This window comes from Sprattus sprattus (genome assembly GCF_963457725.1).
Source record: "Sprattus sprattus genome assembly, chromosome: 5".
NCBI lineage: Eukaryota > Metazoa > Chordata > Actinopteri > Clupeiformes > Clupeidae > Sprattus > Sprattus sprattus.
Genome location: NC_137924.1, coordinates 24,936,681 through 24,945,899, shown reverse-complemented (window position 1 = coordinate 24,945,899; position 9,219 = coordinate 24,936,681). Strand labels below are relative to the sequence as shown.

At 42.3% G+C, this 9,219-nt stretch overlaps 1 pseudogene across 1 annotated transcript; it reads right to left on the bottom strand.

The window, feature by feature from the left end:
* Positions 1 to 350: 350 nt before the first annotated feature.
* Positions 351 to 5,227, bottom strand: LOC308366091 (annotated as a pseudogene). The gene is made up of 10 exons: positions 5,102 to 5,227; positions 4,592 to 4,711; positions 4,397 to 4,494; positions 4,177 to 4,284; positions 3,971 to 4,099; positions 3,268 to 3,339; positions 3,096 to 3,132; positions 1,773 to 2,990; positions 1,192 to 1,514; positions 351 to 510 (listed from the first exon to the last, which is right to left on the bottom strand). The product of its transcript is annotated as an uncharacterized misc_RNA (transcript).
* Positions 5,228 to 9,219: the final 3,992 nt, after the last annotated feature.

Sequence of the window (9,219 nt, the reverse complement as noted above, 5' to 3'; positions counted from 1 at the left end):
AACTGTATATCTTGCAACATCCGGCAGAAATTAGTTGTGCACAAGTTTCTGAATTTATTTGAAGACATAAGGAATGGATCTCTAGTGTTCCAAAATAAAAGCCATACATTTTGTCTTCAGAGAAAGTACAGTTCAGCTTCTTCTGTATCACAAACCAATATTCAGCAGTACAAAAATAAAATTATATAAATCTATGTACAAGATAATCAAATCCAGGTAGATTTAATTTCTCAGATATAAAATGAAGCATATTGTTTCAATTATTCAGAGCTTTAAAAAAAGACATTTAGCTGGGGTTAGTATTCTGTTATTTTTCTGTCCTAACAAAGCTTTGGTTAACTCTTTCTTTTCTATGTGGCATCAATCCCATTCTCACTCTGCGAGATCTCTTGAAGAACTTGGTCTAGAATTTCGTCAATGACTGAGCAGTTGTAGTCCACTTGGTTCAGGTCAAGAGCAGGTACAAATGTGACCAGGAGACGGCCCACACTGCGCCGAAGTTCACTCAGCCTGAGGAGAGAAGAGAGACATGGATAAATGGTTTGTCAGTGACGGAGACTTGTTTTGAGCCCGTTTTCTCTTAACATGGTGATGACCCCAGTTCATGCAACGCTTATCAGTTTAACTTTCTAATCACAAATAAATAGGAATAACAGAAAAATGGAGTTTTAACATAAATTCTATTTTCCAGCACTGACAAATTAAAATGTGGGATTTTTTCTTCCATTTTTAGTTTTAGTCAGATAAAAATAAAATAATAAAAAACTTTGAATCTTGGTTGGTGTCAAGTGTAAACCAGAGGCATTATAGTACATAAACTGTGATTGCTACTGATGGTTGCTACCCATATTTCATATCTAGGGAGGAAACAAAACCCACTACTAATCCATGCATAGCAGTGTGCATGCTATCCGGTTCCTGATGCTGCACTAATCCACATCACACATTTGATGTGGTTTTATATTCGTGGCAAAATATATCGTTTTATTCGTAAGCAAGCTAAAAGTTATTGTTCCTTTAAACTTGTCTTGAACTTGAATAGCATTCATCACCAATTTTCTGTTCTTTCCTCAGATATTTTATCAAGGAATTTTCCTACAGAAATACCAACTTTACTAATTTTCCCCAGTTCTCACCATCTGGCTTTCTAACAGTCAATATATGCATTAAAATATGATAATTCAAACCTACCTGTGCTTAAACTCTCTGCCAGGTCGGTTGGGGCTGCTGTGCGTCTGACTGCTCATCTGAGCCTCGTCCTCTCCCTGGCTCTCCACCTCCGTCACATCTGCATTCTCATTCTGGCGCAGCTCTCCCTCTCCCTGACGACTTGGGGAAGACCCACCGGCTGTGTCCACTCTGTCCTCCTGTTGGCTGGAGTGGACGGCTGAACTCTGGCCATTTGTTACTCCAGCTGGACCTCTGTACCCATCTTTTCTCACGTCCTCCAGTTCTTTCTGCAGCTGCTCCATCCGGGACGCCAAAGCTGCCTTTTCCACCTCCAGACTGCCCAGCTGTGGGAGAAAAAGAAAGACTTTGTTGGGCACGGGCAAATTAAATACTACAGGAAAAATGTGAAACTGTGCATTAGATCTAAAGCGTGTGAGAGGAGCATGGTCAGTGGTTAAATCAAACAGCAACCATCTTGTAGTTACGTCAGATGCCCCACAAGGCCTTTTTCAACACACTTAGTAGTTAAGCAAGAGAACTGACACAAAAGCCCACATTCAGCTCTCCAAAAAAAAAAAGCTCCCTCCATAGTAACCCATCACCTTGCTTTTCAGTTCATCCTGTTCAGCGTTCCGCTGGTCCAGCTCCCTGAGCAAGGAATCCACCTGCAGGGTCATTTCATCATCCACCTCAACCTGCGAGGTGCAGGTTCCCTCGTTCTCTTTTTGGTCTTTCTGTGTCGAGCTGCTGCTCCCTTCCCCACCGTTCTTCTCCCACTGTCTCTTTTCTTCTGCCAGAGCATCCCTCTCTTTCTGGATTCTCTCTATTTGTTGTTGGAGACTCGTGTAATCCTTCTCATAGTCTCGTTTGTCCGTTTGGCAAGCCTGATGGTTTGGTTCTTTGTTCACAGAGTCCATGGTGAGCAAGCGAACGGTCTGCTCCAGGTCCTCCACCTTGACGATGAGCTGGTGCACCTCACCCTGGTACGTGTCCCTCTCCTTGGCCGTTTTCTCCAGGAGCTCCATCAGCTGGTCTTGCTGCAGTTGAGCCTGTGCGAGGTAGGGAGTCTTACTGGAGCTTGGATCTGTTGGACGTGACATTGCCATCAATCCCCCCACTCCATCAGTCTGTGGCTCTGTCTCTCTCGCTAATATTGCATTTGTTTCACAGTGTCCTTCATCATCCATGCCTTCTCCAGCATTTTCCTCACCTCCCGGTGGGCTCTCTGAACACCCCTCCTTATCTTGTGCGACGTCAATCGCCGATGCTGCTGCCTCACCCACTTTCGTTGTTGCCTCTTCTTCAGCGAAAGATGACACACCCAAATCTGTTCTCTCCTCCTCCTCACCGTTTGGCCTGTTTTCCTCTCTGGTATCTTTTGTACTTTTAACTTCCTCCTTTTCCTCTTTAATATCGACAATGGCTTCCGTTTGGGTGGTGGCGCTGACCTGTCCCTGCTCTGGGCTTGAGGGTGAGCGGGTTGGGGTTGCAGCAGACGCTGCAGGAGATGCCACAGCAGGCTCGGGCACCTCTAGGGCAGCTGACGAGGATGTGGAAGCGCCCTCTGATGCTTTACCAGGATGATTGCTTCGAGCTTTCTTTGCCTCTACACTGTCAGGCACCGAGGTTTGCATCCTCTTCATTCTAGAAGTGAGTGTGTTCATTAATTTATGACCCTGTGTCTCATTAACAAATAACATTTAATTTTAATATTCATTACAAGTTAAGTGCCCTTATCCTTACCTCTGTCGAAGTTCCTCATTCTGCTGCGCCAGCTTGACCAGCCTCTGCATCTCCTCTTTCTTCTTCTCTTCCGCCTCCTTAAGGTGGAGGAAATACAGATTTTAACAGATGATCTCAACACACACAAGCATTAGGGTTGCACGGCCATGTTTAAACTCATGATGCAAGCATGTGTGCAGTACCAGATGCCTCTCCTGATGGATCTTGCTGAGGCGTTCACTGTGTGAAACAAATGTGTGGTCAGGTCACAATTTGCATTTCTAGGGCCATTATCATCACACGAAGACATAGAGCACAGATTCCATGGACACTCCCTGGGAGGACCTATTTATATTTAAGCAGAGGGTAACTTACTGTTGTTTGTAGGTTTTTTGGTAGGAGAGGTCATCGTCTGAATCCTCTATTTCTTGTGGGATGTGGCAACTCCTGAGAAGACAAATAAACAAAGGTAAGTTATTGACAATACACAAAGCTGAAAGCACTCAATATTTAAGAAATTTGACGTGAGTGAGAGTGGGGTTGGTAAAGCCATAAGCCAGAGGCCTCAAGCTGAAATATCAACAATCTTTTGCCATCTCTGGCCTCACTCCTTAGGAGATTGTTTCCAGTTGCATCCTAATGGGTGTAGACTTCAGGGTTAATTTTGAAACTGTTCAACCAGCCTTTAACCAATCAGCTATTGATCACTATTGCTATACTTCCTACTTCACTACTAATGGTGCAAGCTATATTAGGCTTGTCCCAAACCCCATTGGCAGTAAGACATATACTATACCAAAATGTGTGGTTAAATAAACACCATTAGGCCTAAGGTTTGTTAATTAGGTTAAAAAAGTATTATTATTATTGAAAAAATACATGCCTGCTTAAGTGTGAGATATACTCATTGAAAAAATATCAATCACTTAACTGACAGAATTAAGGGAAGTACAACAGACAGTATGGACTTGTTTACTGTATGAAGTATAGGGTTTCACAAAATAGAAACTAGAATCCTCCATACAACTAAAGAGAAACACTTTGCAAACTGTCAGAATAGTGGGGAGAGAAGAGTCACCTGAAGTTAGGCAATGGATTAATGTTGCAGGCCCATTGGGTAGGAAGTTTTTCTGGGTCGATGTCATCGGGGAGCTTTCTCCGCTTCAGGCACTTGACACACTGGACCCAGTTCTTATTCGGACGCTTGCTGAGAGTGTTGCGAGAAAAGAATGCCATCACTGTCTTCATTCTCCTGTTCTTATTTCATGATTCAAAGTCACTTACAAGTTGTTCTCCAAAGGAAATGAGCTGGTAGGATCTTCTTTTTCCCTCTTATAGCTAATTTCTTTCCAGCACTCCGCAAGTTTCAGCGCAGCACTATTGATGGTTTTCCTGCAAAAAGATTCACACACCAAGACATTAGAGAAATATCAGAATGCACATGCCGTTACAAAAATAGTGGTTCTTTATCTCACACAAAGTGATACACAGTGATGATCCTGACCTGTATTCGTCTGTGTAGTCAAAATCCTGTTTGTTGTGAGTTGGTTTGAGGATGTTACACTCTATAAAGCCTATGACACCCACCCCATTGATGTTGGCCTAAAAGACAAAAATACATCTAAGGGTTTGGCAGAGTAGGGACACAGCACACAAGACTGGTGAAACTAACAGGACTAAAAGTGTGGCCTTCACCCACCTTGAGCTGGCAGCCAACACGGTCATATGCTTTGATCAGGTGGTTTTTGTGGTACATCATGATACCATAGTGGTCTTTACTTTTGGTGTTGTAGCCAAAGGTTATTCGGACATGTGCAGTCTGGACTTACGTGCTTACGAGCACAAATACAAGTGGATCCAACAGCACTTTCACAAAATGTCTTCTAATGTGTGATTATCCATTTTGTATTGTAATTTCATGAATATTTCTCGTATTCATAGGTCCAGTTACAATGTTGTCAGGAAAAACATTTTAGTCCGTTGTAAATAGCCATGGCTTATTCGTTTTCAGGGTTATGACCAAACTCAACCTGAAATAAGTACTAAAATATTATAGTACAGCACGCATTTCTGTAAAGGTACAGCCACTTTAACAATTGATACTTATACCCTTGAGATTAACCTCAATGAAGTCACAAACCAGGCATCTGAAGTCCCACGCATGTGAAGTCCCAGACACGTCCAATCCCATTAATGCATGTGTGCTTACCCTAACTGTTGTGTCCACTCCAGCGGTGGCCAGCCGGTCAATCCTGGCCTCAGGGTTATTCTGGAAGTCTAAACTGTAGACGGGTTCCTTGTTGTGCCAGGCAATCTCAGAGGTTACCACCTTCATCCTTTGACCTACTACAGCCAGTGGAAACAACGAGATTAATTACTAACTTCTCGTAGTTGAAAGTCCGTAACAAAACAGACACAAATAGCTACACGGTCAAGCAATGTCATTTATTTCCTAAAATACGTTTTACGAATCCAACTTACATTACCACTGCACACTCACAACGGTGCTTCCTTTCGGTGCCAGCTAACTAGTAGTACCGGTAGTGGCGGAATTACAATATGAATTATTTTGTATTTTGTTGCTTGGCACATTTAGTGGGGCACATCTACAACTGCCCGAGCTCCCAATGTCAACGCTGTCCTATGTCCCTCACGCTCATTGGTGTTTTCATAGCAACATTCTTATGACAGTCGGCTCAGGCACCTAAAGGAAGCACCGAAATCTGCGTGACATTTTGGTCCGGGTAGGTACCTGTTGTATAGGAACCAGTGAAGAAGAGCAGGCAGCATTTCAGAGAGCAAGCACAAACAGAACTAGCCATCAAACTTTTAACAGAGAAATAACGAAAGGTAAACGGGCAAAAGTGTTGCTATATTTAGCACAAAAAGATTCAAACATCACGATGTGCAGCAAATGCAACAAAACAATTGCGTGTGTAACGAGGGGAGAGAAGGCAAGAGTAAGCAACTGCAGCAACTGCAGTGCAGACTGACAAATAAACGGAGATCACCGCAAAACTTATCCTATAGTCTCTTAAAGGGGCAGTACACATTTTCTCGTACTTAGTGTGTTCAGGTAACAAGTTTAACTATAAACAAGGTATAAAAGATATGTACAAACAAATCAGAAAATTATGAAATTTAATTAAATAAATACAAACAAAATAATACATTTTTGACTCAAAAGGCAATTAAGCTCAAATTTTTGCAAAAGAAGTTTGAAGCTGTAGTGTGTACAGAGTGAGTGTGTTTTGTATGTATTTATATTTCTAGTGTACTTTTAAACAGTTATTATATTGTTCAATTTGAAGAAAAAAATTGCCTTGGCAATAAAAAAGCCTTTCTTCAAAGTCATCAATCATTGTTTTCTTGCTTTAAAAAACAAAAGTATCGGTTCAGGCACCGGTATCGTTTTAAAAGTATCGGTTTAGCACCAGTATCGGATAAAACCCAAACGATACCCATCCCTAGGTATGAGCAGTAGTAACATTGGCAGCAATAGTTGGCCATTAGTGCAGATATGATACAGGTACAGGTGAAGGTTAGTCTGGGAAGTCCCGCCCCTCTTCTCCGGCCAATTTGATTTAGCCTCTGAAGGGGGTCTGGCAAACTTAGGATAGCAGTTCACTTCAAGATTTCCAGAATCCTTGGAGCCAATCACAAACTGGCTTTTGGCTACCTGGCGCGCCATTGGCGTAACAAAAGCGAAACTTAAGAGAAAAGCACAGTAAACTATATACTGCTCTCGCGGCTGTCTTGGATGATTTCAAAGGCAAGTTTTCTTTGAAAATAGAACAGAAACCTGCTCTGGAACAATTCATACAGAAAAAATATGTTTTTGCTTTATTACCGATCGTTGTATCGTTGTATAGTATCGTTGGTCTGATTGGTTAAAGGCGTGTCCAATTACGTGAGTGAAGTGGACCTCCATTGAGGAGTTGGCCAGACTAACTGAGCAAATGAAATGCAGTGAAGGGGCGGGGAATTCCCAGACAAGGTGAAGGTAGCAATAAAAGTTATGAATGAGGTAAGAGGCATGATAAGATATACTGTAAGTACATTTTGCAGTAACAATTTGCTGATTTCGGAACATTAATTTGTGGTTTTTGCTATTACAGATGAAGAGTGTGTGGTCAGGAAGGCCGTACTATGCAAGCCGTCAGTCCCCGTGTCGGAGATGAGTACGACGGAAGCCCGTTCCACAGTCGCAGCCTGGGTCCGGGTGCTCACCCCTGGCGCAGGAGTGCCGAAGTACGGGACGAAGCGTCAAGGCCAGTCTACTGGCCAGTGGGGATCCCGTTTGTCCTTCCGTCCAAGCCGCCCAAGGAATACGGAGGTACTGCCATATGCTTTATTTTTTGTATTTAAAAAAAATACTATTGACAGCTAAATAACACGTGACATATGACCGTGTTGATAGTCATATATTTCGTTCTAAATTATTTTACAGCTGGCCGGCTGGGGGCTTTGAGGGAAATCCAATCAAAACTATTTCTCGATTCCTGGCGAAGTTATGACGGGAAACCGGGAAATAATAATAATTAAAAAATCAAAAGGTGCGCGTCTATTTTTGTCATACAGTAACGTTAATGGAGGCGACGGTGCCGCCGTAGCTACGATAATACAGGCTCACCTGAAGGATGCTGCCGATGAGAATATGACCCAGTAATCCGAGCGCCCCTCATCCACAATGCAATGCCGTTCAACCATATACTCTGTGTGAAAATGCTTGAGTGAAGTTTTTTAATACCAATGTTTTATGCATTATTATTCATATACTCTGTGTGAAATTGCTTGAGTGAAGTTTTTTAATAACTATGTTTTCTGCAATATTAGCCATATAAATTGTGTGTGGGCTCTCTGAAACTAGCGTGTGAGACAAACCAGAAATGTGAGAAGTTGCTGCTGAGATAAATGTTAGTGAAGACTTGTATTCTGTATAAGGAGGAATATGCATGTAAGATCTCTGGGTTTGCTTAGACACGGGGCACACAGGAAGAGGCCCCTGATAACACAGGAAGCAAAAGGGGGGGTGTCACTGTGCAGGCTAAGAACCTAGGTTGCTAGGCGACCCAAGGAGGAAATCAGCTGTTGAAGGAGTGGTGAGGGGAGAGTGGTAAAAGTTTAAAAGCCAAGTCAGCTGTGGATTTTGGCAGTCTTTTCTACTTGCGCGCTGAATTGACTCAATTTGTTCCTCTGTTCACTTTTTACTTATTTCTTAGTTTATACTCTTTTGTAAAGGTCCAAAGCCTATAGTCTAGTGTTTTTATTTTGATTTTGTGCTTTTAAGCACTCTTGCCTCTTTTATAATAAACATCAGAGGTATTTGTTAATCTCCGTTCACCTGAGTCTGCGTCCATTCCTTGTTTGAGTGCCACTGAATTCGCTGAATCACCTTACTCATTAGCGTGTCCAGGAACCGTGCTATGACTTTGATAAGGTTGCCTATTAAAGAGGTGGGACTATTGATGAGCCATAGTGTTCGGACGGCCGCGTGACGGGGTAAGTGTCCGCCTTTTCCTATAAGGGAAAAGAATACAATAGTGGGGGCTAAGAGGGTTACTTTGTTGTATGGTGACAGAGACACCTAAGATGGAGCTATAAGGAGTGTCAAGATTTCCGAACTAGTCTGTTTAGATGTTAGTGACAAAGTGCCATCTTAGTTAATTGTGAGAGCTGTCGAAAAGGCTCTCGGCGTCGAAGAGCAAACAATTAATTATTAATGGAGGTTACTAAAAGATACATCTTACACACCATATCATGGTCAAGCAGGAAAATCCAGAAATACTTATATTGCTCTCATACCCTCACAACAAAAACACAGTAGCAAGTGAGAGATGGGACCGCAGCGCATTTGACGACGAAATTGCAGCTGAATAATGCCATCACACAAACAATGTCAATCTAACGACATAATAAAGTTGAGATGCAACATTTGTTTCCCTAAAAGACCTAGCTTAATGACATTATCCACATAAGACGCAAAGCGTTCGTGTTTTACCAGCCTTTCAAACCTTTAAATTCAGTGGTTGTCCAGACCGTTTTCCTTCCAATGAGCTGACATGTAAAGCAGTAGAACGCCTTTTTTGACGAGCCAAGTATTCCGCTTAATATAACCACTCCCGGTGTAATGGCCTAGTTTGTCTTTTCCCTCTTGAGAAATTATTAAATCCTCCGGTCGATGTGGTCCCAAACTTGTTATCTCCAACTTCTGCTCAAGTGGTAAAGTGCTAAATCAACTCGATTCACCATTCAATGAATGAATGAATGAATGAAACGTCAAGTAGGCCTATGTCCAAGGCAAACTTACGTTGGCCGAGCTAGCAA